Source organism: Balaenoptera ricei, chromosome 3, assembly GCF_028023285.1.
Source record: "Balaenoptera ricei isolate mBalRic1 chromosome 3, mBalRic1.hap2, whole genome shotgun sequence".
Lineage (NCBI taxonomy): Eukaryota > Metazoa > Chordata > Mammalia > Artiodactyla > Balaenopteridae > Balaenoptera > Balaenoptera ricei.
This window is the reverse complement of record NC_082641.1, coordinates 108,537,373-108,553,316: the sequence shown is the minus strand read 5'-3', so window position 1 is coordinate 108,553,316 and position 15,944 is coordinate 108,537,373. Positions and strand designations below refer to the sequence as shown.

At 36.6% G+C, this 15,944-nt stretch overlaps 1 protein-coding gene across 1 annotated transcript in view; it reads right to left on the bottom strand.

Annotated features, from left to right (window-relative positions):
- Positions 1-15,944, bottom strand: part of CHSY3 (chondroitin sulfate synthase 3) — a 302,058-nt gene that overhangs the window by 224,259 nt on the left and 61,855 nt on the right. The window lies entirely within an intron of this gene.

The following is a 15,944-nucleotide window of genomic DNA, read 5'->3' as shown; positions in this document are numbered from 1 at the left end:
GATGTTAAAATAAACATATCCACACATCCAAACAACTCCAGGGTTCCAAGAGTCAAAAACACCACCACGTCCAACTGGGCTTCTACAGTTTGTTAAGACATTCACAGGTGGTGTCTGAAATAACACAGCTTCCCAAAAGATCTTATAAGCAAACTATCCCATCAGCTCTAAAGAGGTGACAAAGCAACTGGGCTACACTGGCTGAGTGTATCAATGACATCAGCTTTGAAAGTGAGGCTCCAATGTGACCTAAGGTAATAATATGGACAATAATAACAAAATTTAATCATAATAACAGCAGCTACTATTGTTCAGAACTTCTCAGACACAAAACCATTTAAATGGAAATTACTCTGACAAGGGTTATTACCTTTTTTTTAGGATGGGAAAACTGAGTCTCAGGGAAGTTCAGTATCTTTCTCAAAATAAGGTGGTGAACAAAAGACAGAACCAGACCTTGAAATGAGGTCTGTTTGGTTCTAAGCCCCATGCTCTTTATCTAGAAGTTGAGAGAGGGAAGGGAAGTGAAAGCAGGGAGGGAGAGAAGAGAGTAAAGAAAAAGAAAACAAAATGTCCAAACAAATCCAGAGTTCTCCATCTTGTGAATTGAGAGGGGTTTATTGAATGCAGTGGAAATCTCTTAGTGCACATTCATTGTGTAACAGGAATAAAGGCAACCTCCATGAATGTGCACTATATTTTTTAATGTACACAGATGCTATGGAACCAGATCATTCATGAAAGATAGAGTATACTGGATAACAGGTGCTGCAGTCCATGAATGACTAAAACAAGAATCCTGATTCCACCACATATTAAGTTGCCATATAATCTTGAGCAAGTCACTTCAACTTTCTGAGCTCAATTTTCTCATATACTAGTACCCACTTCTTAGAGTTGGGATGAAAATTAAGTGGTAATATTTATAAAGCATTTAGAACAGTGTTTTGAGTGTCAAAGCACTGAAGAAAAGTTTGCTATTCAAAACACTGGAAACACTGAACTCAGAACACTCAAAATACTGCACAAAACTTTGTTGTTATTTTATTTCTAATAATAATAATAAAGAATATGTGCGGGACTTCCCTGGTGGCACAGTGATTAAGAATTCACCTGCCAGTGCAGGGGACATGGGTTCGAGCCCTGGTCGAAGATTCCAGGAAGATCCCACATGCCGCGGAGCAACTAAGCCCAGGTGCCACAACTACTGAGCCTGCGCTCTAGAGCCTGCGAGCCACAACTATTGAGCCCATGTGCCACAACTACTGAACCCACGTGCCACAACTACTGAAGCCCGAACGTCTAGAGCCCGTGCTCCACAACGAGAGAAGCCACAGTAATGAGAAGCCCGCGCACTGCAACAAAGAGTAACCCCTGGTCGCTGCAACTAGAGAAAGCCCGCGTGCAGCAACAAAGACCCAATGCAGCCATAAATAAATAAATAAACATTTTTAAAAAAGAATATGTGTAAGAATGTAAACCTAGAACTACAACTTTAGAGCACAATTTGATATAACATGGCATGACTGGGGATTTGCTAGGAAATTGCCTCCAACAGACCAACATGTTGCAATTAGAAATGGCTTGGGTCTTTTGAACAAAACCTTTAGGCAGATCAGATTTAAAAGCCAAAGCCACAAAAGGTGACAGTAACTACAAACAGTTGCTCCAGCCATAAAACACAGGATATATTGATGGGACAGGACTCCTGGCTTCAATCCATCTCCTCCGCTTTCAATACTGCCAATAACAGACATCAAGACTGTTCTCCTGCTTTTTTGCCTGAATAACATAAAAATGCATCCCCTTTGAAAATCTAGAGACTATGACATGTGTTTAAGAACTCAAGACAGCCTTTAAGTTCCAAAGAATGCCAATTCGTTCCATTCTGCATCTTATGTTGTATTTGTCATTTACTTCATCTCCTTTTCGCAATTAAAAATAGCAATAACTCGGTGATTTCCGGTTTCTAACTGAAAAGTTTACATAAAATCAAAAGTTATTAAAAAAGAAATATGAGTAGGGGAGATATTCTTATTCCTTCTGAAAACCACATTGGCTTAATCAAAGAAATCATTTAGGGCGGGGCCGGGACGCCAGGCTCCAGACGCCAGGCTTGGGACTCCGCGGTGCTGGCCGGCTTTAGCGCCTCCCGGAATCGGCGCAGCCGGTGCGCTCCAGCCAGCCGTGTGGATGAAAGGCTCTTGGTGCTCCAGCCAGGCATCAGGGCTGTGCCTCTGAGGTGGGAGAGCCAACTTCAGGACACTGGTCCACAAGAGACCTCCCAGCTCCATGTAATACCAAACGGCGAAAATCTCTCAGAGATCTCCATCTCAACATCAAGACCCAGCTTCACTCAACGACCAGCAAGCTACAGTGCTGGACATCCTATGCCAAACAACTAGCAAGACAGGAACACAGCCCCATCCATTAGCAGAGAGGCTGCCTAAAATCATAATAAGGTCACAGACACCCCAAAACACACCACTGGAGGTGGTCCTGCCCACCAGAAAGACAAGATCCAGCCTCATCCACCAGAACACAGGCACCAGTCCCCTCCACCAGGAAGCCTACACAAGCCACTGAACCAACCTTACCCACTCGGGGCAGACACCAAAAACAACGGGAACTACGAACCTGCAGCCTGTGAAAAGGAGACCCCAAACACAGTAAGACAAGCAAAATGAGACGACAGAAAAACACACAGCAGATGAAGGAGCAGGGTCAAAACACACCAGACTTAACAAATGAACAGGAAATAGGTAGTCTACCTGAAAAAGAATTCAGAATAATGATAGTAAGAATGATCCAAAATCTTGGAAATAGAATAGACAAAATGCAAGAAACATTTAACAAGGACGTAGAAGAACTAAAGAGGAACCAAGGAATGATGAAAAACACAATAAATGAAGTTAAAAATACTCTAGATGGGATCAATAGCAGAATAACTGAGGCAGAAGAACGGATAAGTGACCTGGAAGATAAAATGGTGGAAATAACTACTGCAGAGCAGGATAAAGAAAAAACAATGAAAAGAACTGAGGACAGTCTCAGAGACCTCTGGGACAACATTAAACGCACCAACATTCGAATTATAGGGGTCCCAGAAGAAGAAGAAAAAAAGAAAGGGACTGAGAAAATATCTGAAGAGATTATAGTTGAAAACTTCCCTAATATGGGAAAGGAAATAGTTAATCAAGTCCTGGAAGCACAGAGAGTCCCATACAGGATAAATCCAAGGAGAAACATGCCAAGACACATATTAATCAAACTGTCAAAGATTAAATATAAAGAAAACATATTAAAAGCAGCAAGGGAAAAACAACAAATAACACACAAGGGAATCCCCATAAGGTTAACAGCTGATCTTTCAGCAGAAACTCTGCAAGCCAGAAGGGAGTGGCAGGATATACTTAAAGTGATGAAGGAGAAAAACCTACAAACAAGGTTACTCTACCCAGCAAGGATCTCATTCAGATGTGATGGAGAAATTAAAACCTTTACAGACAAGCAAAAGCTGAGAGAGTTCAGCACCACCAAACCAGCTTTACAACAAATGCTAAAGGAACTTCTCTAGGCAAGAAACACAAGAGAAGGAAAACACCTACAATAACAAACCCAAAACATTTAAGAAAATGGGAATAGGAACATACATATCAATAATTACGTTAAATGTAAATGGATTAAATGCTCCCACCAAAAGACACAGACTGGCTGAATGGATACAAAAACAAGACCCATATATATGCTGTCTACAAGAGACCCACTTCAGACCTAGAGACACATACAGACTGAAAGTGAGGGGATGGAAAAAGATATTCCATGCAAATGGAAATCAAAAGAAAGCTGGAGTAGCAATTCGCATATCAGACAAAATAGACTTTAAAATAAAGACTATTACAAGGGACAAAGAAGGACACTATATAATGATCAAGGGATTGATCCAAGAGGAAGGTACAACAATTGTAAATATTTATGCACCCAACATAGGAGCACCTCACTACATAAGGCAAATACTAACAGCCATAAAAGGGGAAATTGACAGCAACACAATCATAGTAGGGGACTTTAACACCCCACTTTCACCAATGGACAGATCATCCAAAATGAAAATAAATAAGGAAACACAAGCTTTAAATGATACATTAAACAAGATGGACTTAATTGATATTTATAGGACATTCCACCCAAAAACAACAGAATACACATTTTTCTCAAGTGCTCATGGAACATTCTCCAGGATAGATCATATCTTGGGTCACAAATCAAGCCTTGGTAAATTTAAGAAAATTGAAATCGTATCAAGTATCTTTTCCGACCACAACGCTATGAGACTAGATATCAATTACAGGAAAAGATCGGTAAAAAATACAAACACATGGAGGCTACACAATACACTACTTAATAACGAAGTGACCACTGAAGAAATCAAAGGGGAAATCAAAAAATACCTAGAAACAAATGACAATGGAGACACGACGACCCAAAACCTATGGGATGCAGCAAAAGCAGTGCTAAGAGGGAAGTTTATAGCAATACAAGCCTACCTCAAGAAACAGGAAACATCTCGAATAAACAACCTAACCTTGCACCTGAAGCAATTAGAGAAAGAAGAACAAAAAAACCCCAAAGCTAGCAGAAGGAAAGAAATCATAAAGATCAGATCAGTAATAAATGAAAAAGAAATGAAGGAAACAATAGCAAAAATCAATGAAACTAAAAGCTGGTTTTTTGAGAAGATAAACAAAATTGATAAACCATTAGCCAGACTCATCAAGAGAAAAAGGGAGAAGACTCAAATCAATAGAATTAGAAATGAAAAAGGAGAAGTAACCACTGACACTGCAGAAATACAAACGATCATGAGAGATTACTACAAGCAACTCTATGCCAATAAAATGGAGAACCTGGAAGAAATGGACAGATTCTTAGAAATGCACAAACTGCCGAGACTGAACCAGGAAGAAATAGAAAATATGAACAGACAAATCACAAGCACTGAAATTGAAACTGTGATTAAAAATCTTCCAACAAACAAAATCCCAGGACCAGATGGCTTCACAGGCGAATTCTATCAAACATTTAGAGAAGAGCTAACACCTATCCTTCTCAAACTCTTCCAAAATATTGCAGAGGGAGGAACACTCCCAAACTCATTCTACGAGGCCACCATCACCCTGATACCAAAACCAGACAAAGATGTCACAAAGAAAGAAAACTACAGGCCAATATCACTGATGAACATAGATGCAAAAATCCTCAACAAAATACTAGCAAACAGAATCCAACAGCACATTAAAAGGATCATACACCATGATCAAGTGGGGTTTATCCCAGGAATGCAAGGATTCTTCAATATACGCAAATCAATCAACGTGATACACCATATTAACAAATTGAAGGAGAAAAACCATATGATCATCTCAATAGATGCAGAGAAAGCTTTGGACATAACTCAACACCCATTTATGATAAAAATACTCCAGAAAGTAGGCATAGAGGGAACTTGCCTCAACATAATAAAGGCCATATATGACAAACCCACAGCGAACATTGTCCTCAATGGTGAAAAACTGAAACCATTTCCACTAAGATCAGGAACAAGACAAGGTTGCCCATTCTCACCACTATTATTCAACATAGTTTTGGAAGTGTTAGCCACAGCAATCAGAGAAGAAAAAGAAATAAAAGGAATCCAAATCGGAAAAGAAGAAGTAAAGCTGTCACTGTTTGCAGATGACATGATACTATACAGAGGGAATCCTAAAGATGCTACCAGAAAACTACTAGAGCTAATCAATGAATTTGGTAAAGTAGCAGGATACAAAATTAATGCACAGAAATCGCTTGCATTTCTATACACTAATGACGAAAAATCTGAAAGTGAAATTAAGAAAACACTCCCGTTTACCATTGCAACAAAAAGAATAAAATATCTAGGAATAAACCTACCTAAGGAGACAAAAGACCTGTATGCAGAAAATTATAAGACACTGATGAAAGAAATTAAAGATGATACAAATAGATGGAGAGATATACCATGTTCTTGGATTGGAAGAATCAACATTGTGAAAATGACTCTACTACCCAAAGCAATCTACAGATTCAATGCAATCCCTATCAAACTACCAATGGCATTTTTCACAGAACTAGAACAAAAAATTTCACAATTTGTATGGAAACACAAAAGACCCCGAATAGCCAAAGCAATCTTGAGAACGAAAAATGGAGCTGGAGGAATCAGGCTCCCTGACTTCAGACTATATTACAAAGCTACAGTAATCAAGACACTTTGGTACTGGCACAAAAACAGAAATATAGATCAATGGAACAGGATAGAAAGCCCAGAGATAAACCCACGCACATATGGTCACCTTATCTTTGATAAAGGAGGCAAGCATATACAGTGGAGAAAAGACAGCTTCTTCAATAAGTGCTGCTGGGAAAATTGGACAGATACATGTAAAAGTATGAGATTAGAACTCCCTGACACCATACACAAAAATAAACTCAAAATGGATTACCTAAGTGTAAGGGCAGACACTATCAAACTCTTAGAGGAAAACGTAGGCAGAACACTCTATGACATAAATCGCAGCAAGATTCTTTTTGACCCAGCTCCCAGAGAAATGGAAATAAAAACAAAAATAAACAAATGGGACCTAATGAAACTTAAAAACTTTTGCACAGCAAAGGAAACCATAAACAAGAAGAAAAGACAACCCTCAGAATGGGAGAAAATATTTGCAAATGAAGCAACTGACAAAGGATTAATCTCCAAGATTTACAAACAGCTCATGCAGCTCAATAAGAAAAAAACGAACAACCCAATCCAAAGATGGGCAGAAGACCTAAATAGACATTTCTCCAAAGAAGATATACAGATTGCCAACAGACACATGAAAGAATGCTCAACATCATTAATCATTAGAGAAATGCAAATCAAAACTACAATGAGATATCATCTCACACTGGTCAGAATGGCCATCATCAAAAAATCTAGAAACAATAAATGCTGGAGAGGGTGTGGAGGAAAGGGAACACTCTTGCACTGTTGGTGGGAATGTAAATTGATACAGCCACTATGGAGAACAGTATGGAGGTTCCTTAAAAAACTACAAATAGAACTACCATACGACCCAGCAATCCCACTACTGGGCATATACCCTGAGAAAACCATAGTTCAAAAAGAGTCATGTACCAAAATGTTCATTGCAGCTCTATTTACAATAGCCAGGACATGGAAGCAACCTAGTGTCCATCGACAGATGAATGGATAAAGAAGATGTGGCACATATATACAATGGAATATTACTCAGCCATAAAAAGAAATGAAATGGAGGTATTTGTAATGAGGTGGATGGAGTTAGTCTGTCATACAGAGTGAAGTAAGTCAGAAAGAGAAAAACAAATACAGTATGCTAACACATATATATGGAATCTAAGGAAAAAAAAAAAAGGCCATGAAGAACCTAGTGGCAAGATGGGAAAAAAGACACAGACCTACTAGAGAATGGACTTGAGGATATGGGGAGGGGGAAGGGTGAGATGTGACAGGGTGAGAGAGTGTCATGGACATATATACACTACCAAATGTAAACTAGATAGCTAGTGGGAAGCAGCCGCACAGCACAGGGAGATCAGCTCGGTGCTTTGTGACCACCTAGAGGGGTGGGATGGGGAGGGTGGGAGGGAGGGAGATGCAAGAGGGAAGAGATATGGGAACATATGTATATGTATAACTGATTCACTTTGTTATAAAGCAGAAACTAACACACCATTGTAAAACAATTATACTTCAATAAAGATGTTTAAAAAAAATAAAAATAAAAAAGAAATCATTTAGTTGGGAGGCCAAGGTAATGTACTATTGAACTCTAGTCAGATTTTAATTTGCTATTATCGTTGTTGTACCTGAAAGGTAAAAAAAGGTGTGTGCCTTAGCAAAAGTGTGTAACACCCTGGAAGAGAATGCTCCCAGGTCTTCAGTTTCAGCAAGCTGGCTGACACCATCACGTGGCTGGTTTGAACTGCTGAAGGAGCACTCAGAAAAGAAAACTTCAGAGAAAGCTACAAAACAATTAATTAAATAAAAGGTTCTCTCTTCATCCTTGATTGTCTATTTGCAGTGCTTCTTGGACAGAATTAAATGGAGAACAAAGAGTAGTTTGTACTACAAGATGGGTCTATCTATACACTCTAAACAGAGAGAGGGCGCTCACCACAATGCAGCTACCTGGTGAGCTGCAAGAAGCAACATCATCTCCCCTAAAAATCCCTGGGACAACACTGTTCCTTGCATTCTTTTTTTAATCTAAGGGCTAACAGTTATCTGCTTCCCTGATTCCCAGTCCAGAACAAGAATCCTCCTCTTCTTCCTCTTCCCCCTCCTCCCCTTCCTTCTCTTCTTTCTCTTCTTCCTATTCCTTCATCCAGTGACAGACTGCCCATGCAAGCATGCTTTTAATGTATTACCCATGGCTGCTTCCAAGTTACATTATTTATAGAATCTGAACTTCATGGCTGTAACAATGGCAACACAATAGATTTGATTATGGTAGAAATTGGTGAAGACTTGACTTTTTAAAAAACTTAGGGAACATCCCTGGTGGTCCAGTGGCTAAGACTCCGTGCTCCCAATGCAGGGTGCCCGGGTTCGATCCCTGGTCGGGGAACTAGATCCCACATGCTGCAACTAAGAGTTCGCATGCCACAACTAACAGATTCCCACGTGCTGCAACTAAGACCCAAGGCAGCTGAATAAATAAATAAACATACTTTTTTTAAAAGGTGAATTTTCTAAAAAATATAAAATAAAAAACTCAGAAGCTTGTTGACCGGACCTCAATGCCTTATTGTTTACCTTTATTACTGTTATATTATCCAAGGAACAAAATCTCAAACATATCAGCACTATCATTATTTTGTAATAAGAAGACAAAAAGAGTAATTAATGCATGATGAAATTTCACACTTGAGATGCCAAGCATAAATTAGTATAAAAGAGAGCCAGAAATCTTGAGGTCATCCTGATTCCATCTACACTCTCACTTCCCACTTTGAATCTGTCTTCAAATCTTTTATCTCTATCTCCTAAATTTTCTTCAGCAGTCCAAGCTGGCATCATCTTTCACCTGGATTACCGCTAAAAAACTCTCTTAATTTGTTTCAACTTCCAGACACATCTTTCTTCCAATTAACTCCCCACCTGCCACTAGATGTTCTTCCTAAGGGCAAATACAATGATGTTATTCCACAACTTCAATACTTTAGTCACCATCCCTGTAATTATATAGACAGAAGACCTGCAACCTCTCAGTCCTTTCTCATGTGACTCACCCCTAATGAGTTCACTTGGTGTCCCCCTGTGATATTTAACCTTGGTGCTCCACCTGTCTGAAATGCCCTTCCCGGCATCCATAAACCTGCTAACAATAACCCCTCCACCAGGTCTTAGTTTAGGTGTCAGCTCCTTGGGAAGGCTATAGTATACATTATGGCCCTTCCTCTGCACATTCACAGCCCTCTGATGTCTTGCTATGGTGCCTTTGTCAATCATGATATAGTCACCTTACTGTTTGTCTATTGACCCTATTTTACTGTAAACTTCTTGATTGCTGGGACTATGGGTTTTTTGTTATTCATTTTGTTGTTCTCATATCTTAACCTAGAGAAGGTACTCAGTTATTACTAAATGAATTCATGAATGAACAAATGAGTCCAGATATAAATGAATATAAGTGAAAACCACTACTGCATAAACAAATGGAGTTTGACTAGATTAATCCAACTTTGATATACATGAGACTGGGATAATATCTCTAGTATTAAGTCAGTTACAACCAAACAGTGAAGTTTAAGGTCTATAAAATCGAAAGCTTGAGTTGACAATATATTACCTACTCATCTTCAAATATACACATTGCTTCATATTCAATTTCTGTTTGGCCAAGAGGTAAATATTCTGAATCCAATCATACTTTAGACTGGCTGGTAGAAAGGCCATAGAACCAGAAAGCAGTGGATGTGTGCACGTGTACACACACACACACACACACACACACACACACACACACACCAATTCAGCCCCTATTCCTGCTGTTTCCCAGCTTCTTGACTTGAAGCAAATCACTAAGTGTCCCTAAGCTAATTCTGTTTATATTTTTTTTAAAAATTTTTCTAATCATGTCCTTCAACTAATTTGAGGATTTCCTACCAGAAATTTTCAGACATTCTTTCACATTATAATCATTTTGTATTTTTGTTAAAAAATTATATCTTTAAGTATGCTCTGTTTTCTTTATACATTGGACAACTCTATGTATGTGTCTATGATATGTTAATTGATGAAAAGTCTCATAAGGTAGAGTAAAATAAACATTTTGAAAGTTGATTAAATACTAAGCAATATTTTAGACAAGGGGTCAGCAGACTATGACTCCTGGACTGCCTGTTTTGGTAAATATATTTTTACTGGAACATACCCACATTCATTCATTTATGGATAATGTATGCTGCTTGCACATCACAACAGTGGAGTTGAGGAGTTGCACAAGCCTGAAATATTTACCATCTGTTCCTTTGCAGGAAAGTTTGCTGAATCCTGCTCTAGGTACGTCACCTATGTTGAGTTATTGAATCACAAAAAAAAATACTATGAAGTTGGCACTGTGATTATTCCCATTTTATGGATGATAAAATGAGGCACCAACAGGTTAAGTAATCTGTCCAAAGTCACAAAATTAGCAAGTGGCAGAGCTAGGATAAAGGCACTTTTTAAACCGCTGCCTGTCAAGCTAATTTAATTGAAAGAATCTAAGTAAAGAACTCTATTCAAAATCACTTTTTTGGTTGTTTCTTACTCCGTATGTTATTTTTCACTACAACACATCAATTTTACAAAATTTGATGTGAGAGAGAAAAAAAGTTTGTATCTGCAAACTCGCAAACCTGGCTGTCACAGTGTTTTTAATCCAAGTTAACCTGATGCACTTTAATGAATAATTTACTAGTTTTAAAATTAACAGTGGTTTTCTAAATACTGAATAGTAATGTATATATCATAAACATAAATATGTTTTATTTATATATAAAACATATAGTAGTATCCTTCAGAGTCATGCTATATGTTATGAAATCCGGTAAAATCTGCTTGAAAGAACTGCTAATCTTGATGCTTTCTTCCTTCAATGGTATACTTTTTTGGGTTTGCTTCTAAAAGGTGAAGCTTTAAGGCCAAATTATTAGAAAGCATCAGGGTTACCAATTCTTTCAAGTAGATTTTGTTGGATTTCAAAATCTCTTAATGTGTACTTCCTTTCATTCTGGAGGCTTCCCTCACTGGAATGCAGCTGTGTGAAGAAGTATGCCAGATGTGAAACTGCATGGAGAAATGTTCCAGGTTGCCCTTCCAGGAGGGCTAATGGGCCCCTCATACGACAATGGTACAGAAGTTCAGTTTGTAAAGTCCTTCCCTGCTTTAAATTCTATACCATGGGTTTAAATACTTCCACATTTTCTAAAATCTTGAAGAGTATTCAAAATAATGTAAGTATTGCAAAAGATCAGAGCTCTCTCTTAAGAAGTCAGTAGCTCCAAATGGCTAAATCTTTGACTCGATTAGCCCAATGATCTCATAAAAGTTAACTGACACACAAGTGGCAATTCTAATAGAATATACATAATGTATTCATTCATTCATTAACATTGATTGAGCATCTACTATGTGCTAGCCTCTGTTCTAGATGCTGGAGATACAGCAGTGAACAAAACTAATGAAAATTCCTGCTGAGTCATCCTTAAAGTTTATCATAATTATACTCCAAATTAGCTGTAAATAAAAAACTCTGCTCTGGATTTTAAAGGAAAATGAAACATATACAGTAAATATGCATTTCTCTCTTTCAAAATCAATATACAAAGAGGAGTAGAAAAGTTTTATTATTTGTACAGTTGTTATAAGATGATAACTTCTAATAGGTATGCTTTTCATTCTAGCTTTATATGCCTTATTTGCTAGATTTTTCCTTTGGAATTTTTATAAATGTTCTTATAATGCTAATATTTAATTTTTTTCCTCTTGTCAGAAAAGGACTTTTTCATGTGAAAGTTATGTTGGGGAGTAAAGGGAAAGATAACATAATTTTTGCCCAACACCATGAAAGGAGAGCCAGCCACCAGCCTATTACTTATATGGTGAGGTTATAGACATACTCTGAGGATAGAGTAGACAAAGCATGAAACATGGCGATATAGGAAACTGGACCCCATAGCAGTCTTTCCTCTTTCTAAAATACAAAATCAACCCTCCCACCCTCCGCATCTGTGGATTCCACTTCCACAGATTCAACCAACCACAGACTGAAAATATTGAGGAAGAAAATTCAGAAAGTTCCAAAAAGCAACACTTGAATTTGCTGGCAACTATTTACATAGCATTTACATTGTATTTATAACTATTTATATAACATTTACATTGTATTATGTATCATAAATAATCTAGAGGTGGTTCAAAGTATATGGGAGGATCTACATAGGTTATACACAGATACTATGTACACCATTTTACATAGGGACTTGAACATCCACTGATTTTGGTATCTGCAAGGGTCCTGGAACCAACCCCCTGCACAGATACTAAGGGATGATGGTTTATGAATTCATGTGCTCTGAAATAGCAGAATCCAACAATGACTAACACCAACACAAAAAAGAATACTTCTAGATGATGCTAGGAAAGTGAATGGGTCCTCATGGCTATCCTTACCACTGCCTGATTCTCTAACAGTGTATAAAAATAGGTCTGCTTCTGAAAGGCATCTTGTAAGGAAGATAGGGGAAAATAATGATAACCTTTTGATGAATGATCAAGGTAAGCCTTTTATCAGTAATGTTTTCATCCCGTGTACTCACCTCCTGAGTGAGGGAAAAGGATTAAAAGAAACTAAGAGATCTAGACCCACCCACATGTAAAATGGCTGTGGTATTATTACTCATCCAAAATCAGGGAACAATATTCCATTATCAGGAGAGTACATTTCCCTGAACAAGAACAGTAACCTGTTTTTAAGCCCTGAGTCCAAATGTCATTTTGAAGCAAATGTCATCCTGTGTATACAAATGTTTTATAAATTAATTTTATTGCATGCCTTGGTTCACTAAAACACGTGCACACACACACACACAGATTATTTCAAGATATTTTAAAATTTTAACTGCTAATTATAAACTTCATAGCACAATATAAGTATAAAAGGAAGATTTTTGAGGATGATCTGAAACAGGCAGTCATGACATCTTCAGTTGATGTCATGAAAAAAGAAATGACTTCAGAATCACAGGTGCAGCTACTAGAGTTAGCAACTCTTTCCACATATTTAACAACTGAAAGAAATGGCCCAAATATAAGATCATTCTTCCCAAAATGTTTATTTTTCTTACTGGCCACCTATCATTTAGGTATAATTTGTGATCAAATCATACATAACACAAATATGCTATGTTGCACATATGACCAAGACACGGGGAAAAAAAGGAGTTAACATGGCAATCTTCTTTTGAGAGGAACTAAAACCAAGCCAGGAAAGCACTAAATCTCTAATACCTCTGAATGAGATAATTATTTTCCTTGAGAAGTCACTCCTTTAAACATGAGTGATTTGCTTTGCTAGAAATCCAGTATATTTCATTAAGTAATTACCCCTAAAATACTGTAAAGGAACTGATATCACTTGAGAAACATTTCCTAATCATTAATCATTAATTACATAGAATCTATACTGAGGTCCAACTAGTAAAAAAAAAATAAAAATTAAAAAAGGCTATTACAGTAAAAGTATTGTATACCCACTTCATATAACAGGGACAGCACTTTGCATTCTGAACATCATTAATTGGGATGCTGTTTGACATTAGTTTTGTATTAAGAGATCCCTCCATTTTTCAAATAGCTCTACTGATAACATAATGCTGAATCCCCTGCATATGATCCAGAGAATTTTATGAACAGACTGATGAACCTAATTCCTTCCACCACAAACTGAATTCTAGTGTAATGGGGAAATCTTTATGTTTTCTGTATTCTTTATTTTAATATTTTTATTTTGTTAAACGTCAAGTTCTAATACAACCAGCAAACTTTGAAAAACATGTACGTTTAATAAAAGCAAATTTTTAGCAATTTAAATAATTATAAAATAAATGAAAAATATTGCTTCAGTTTTTATGATATCTATTTTCCAGCTTTTTTGATTTGTCTTTAATCAAAGAAAATTCATTAGTAAGAAAATTTTTTGAAATGCAGAAAATGGCAGTAAACCAACCATGCTGGTATTAAAAGAATTGGTAATATATTAAGAATTAAAAGATAATCTCAATCAAAGTGTGAACCCTTGATTGGTAATAATACTTTAAAAATGAGGTTTCTGATGCACTTTCTAGTTAATCATCAGGCTGACAACCCTTCTTACTTACTACACTTAAATTTTTTTTTTTTTTTTTTTTTTTACTAAAGTGTATTGGGATGTTTTGCTTAATATTCAGGAAATTATCATGATCATAAGTGAATCTTTGCTGATGACTGAGGGTTTAGTGATAATTCAGAAGGATAATTATGAATATAATTATCATTCTACTTTCTGAAGAGCTGTTTGGGCTGGATTCACTTCCTGGAAGCTACTAGATTAGGTGCTTTTCTGACACTCTATTCCTCTAGCATTTTATGCATAAGTTGGTCTTAACATTTCATAAGCTGCATTGAAATGAGTTTGTATGTACCTGCAATCTTAAGGCAATTTTCATGGTTTTAGTATACAGTTGGTGCTCAATAAATACATGTTGAACTCAATAATTTATAGCCTACATCAGAGAAGAATGAAAAGACTTCATCTTCCGCAGAGATCAAAGAATATTTAAGCTCAATCTAAGCATAGACAGGACAAAAAATGTTGATGTGCTTCTAAAAATTGAGCAAATAATAAACTGATTTCTTTCATAATAACTAATGTATTGCATTGCTTACATTTGTAATATTGACAAATATGGCTCTAGGAGGACGAAGAATACTAAGCAAAATATAGATTTAATCACACTGTCTCGGTGAGTATAAATTTAAAAGAATTACAATTTCCCACAGCATTAAAGGTCTCTTTAGACCTGAAGAAGACACTGAAAACCTAGAGATTTCATCTTTCCATTCAGGAGACAGAGAAGAGAGATACGGCAAAAGCACAGCTTAAAATATACAAAGGATACACACTACATTTTACTTTTTAATTCAATGGATGTATAACAGTCTTTTTCAAAATATACCTTAAAAGTTAAATTTTTTATTTAAAAAAGCATATGCTTCATTATAGTATGGAAAGTTACAAACTGGTTAATGATTAAAAAAAAAAATTCAAATCCCAATCAGAAAATTACAATGAACATTAACCATTAATAAAAGCTACCATTTACTGAGCATTTATTGTTTGCCAGGTACTGTGTTAATCTCTTTATCTACATTGGTTAATTTAATTCTTAAAACTGCTTTATGAAGTAGCTATCATTTTCACTTCTGTCAGATAAGGAAGCATTAAGAAGTGAATTAAACTTCACATTTAAATCAAAAGCTAAAAGTATATACTCTTCTAATCAAATTTAACTCTGTTAGTGTTTATATAACTTCCTGAGTGCTGCTTCTGACACTTACCTTTAATTAGATTAATACAAATTTTCTAAAGCCTAGAAATGGAATGTTTCATTTACATTTGAATTTGATGAGACTACTAAAATACATTGGGAAGAGTGAATGAAAGGTACTCTATTAAATATAGTAACTGTCCCCCAACCCCTTTTCTTAAACCATAGATCTCAACTGTCCAAAAGAAAACTACACATTGGGCTAATAATACAAGATACAAATTTTGATCAAATTATATAACTGCTTTTAAGACATTATTCTA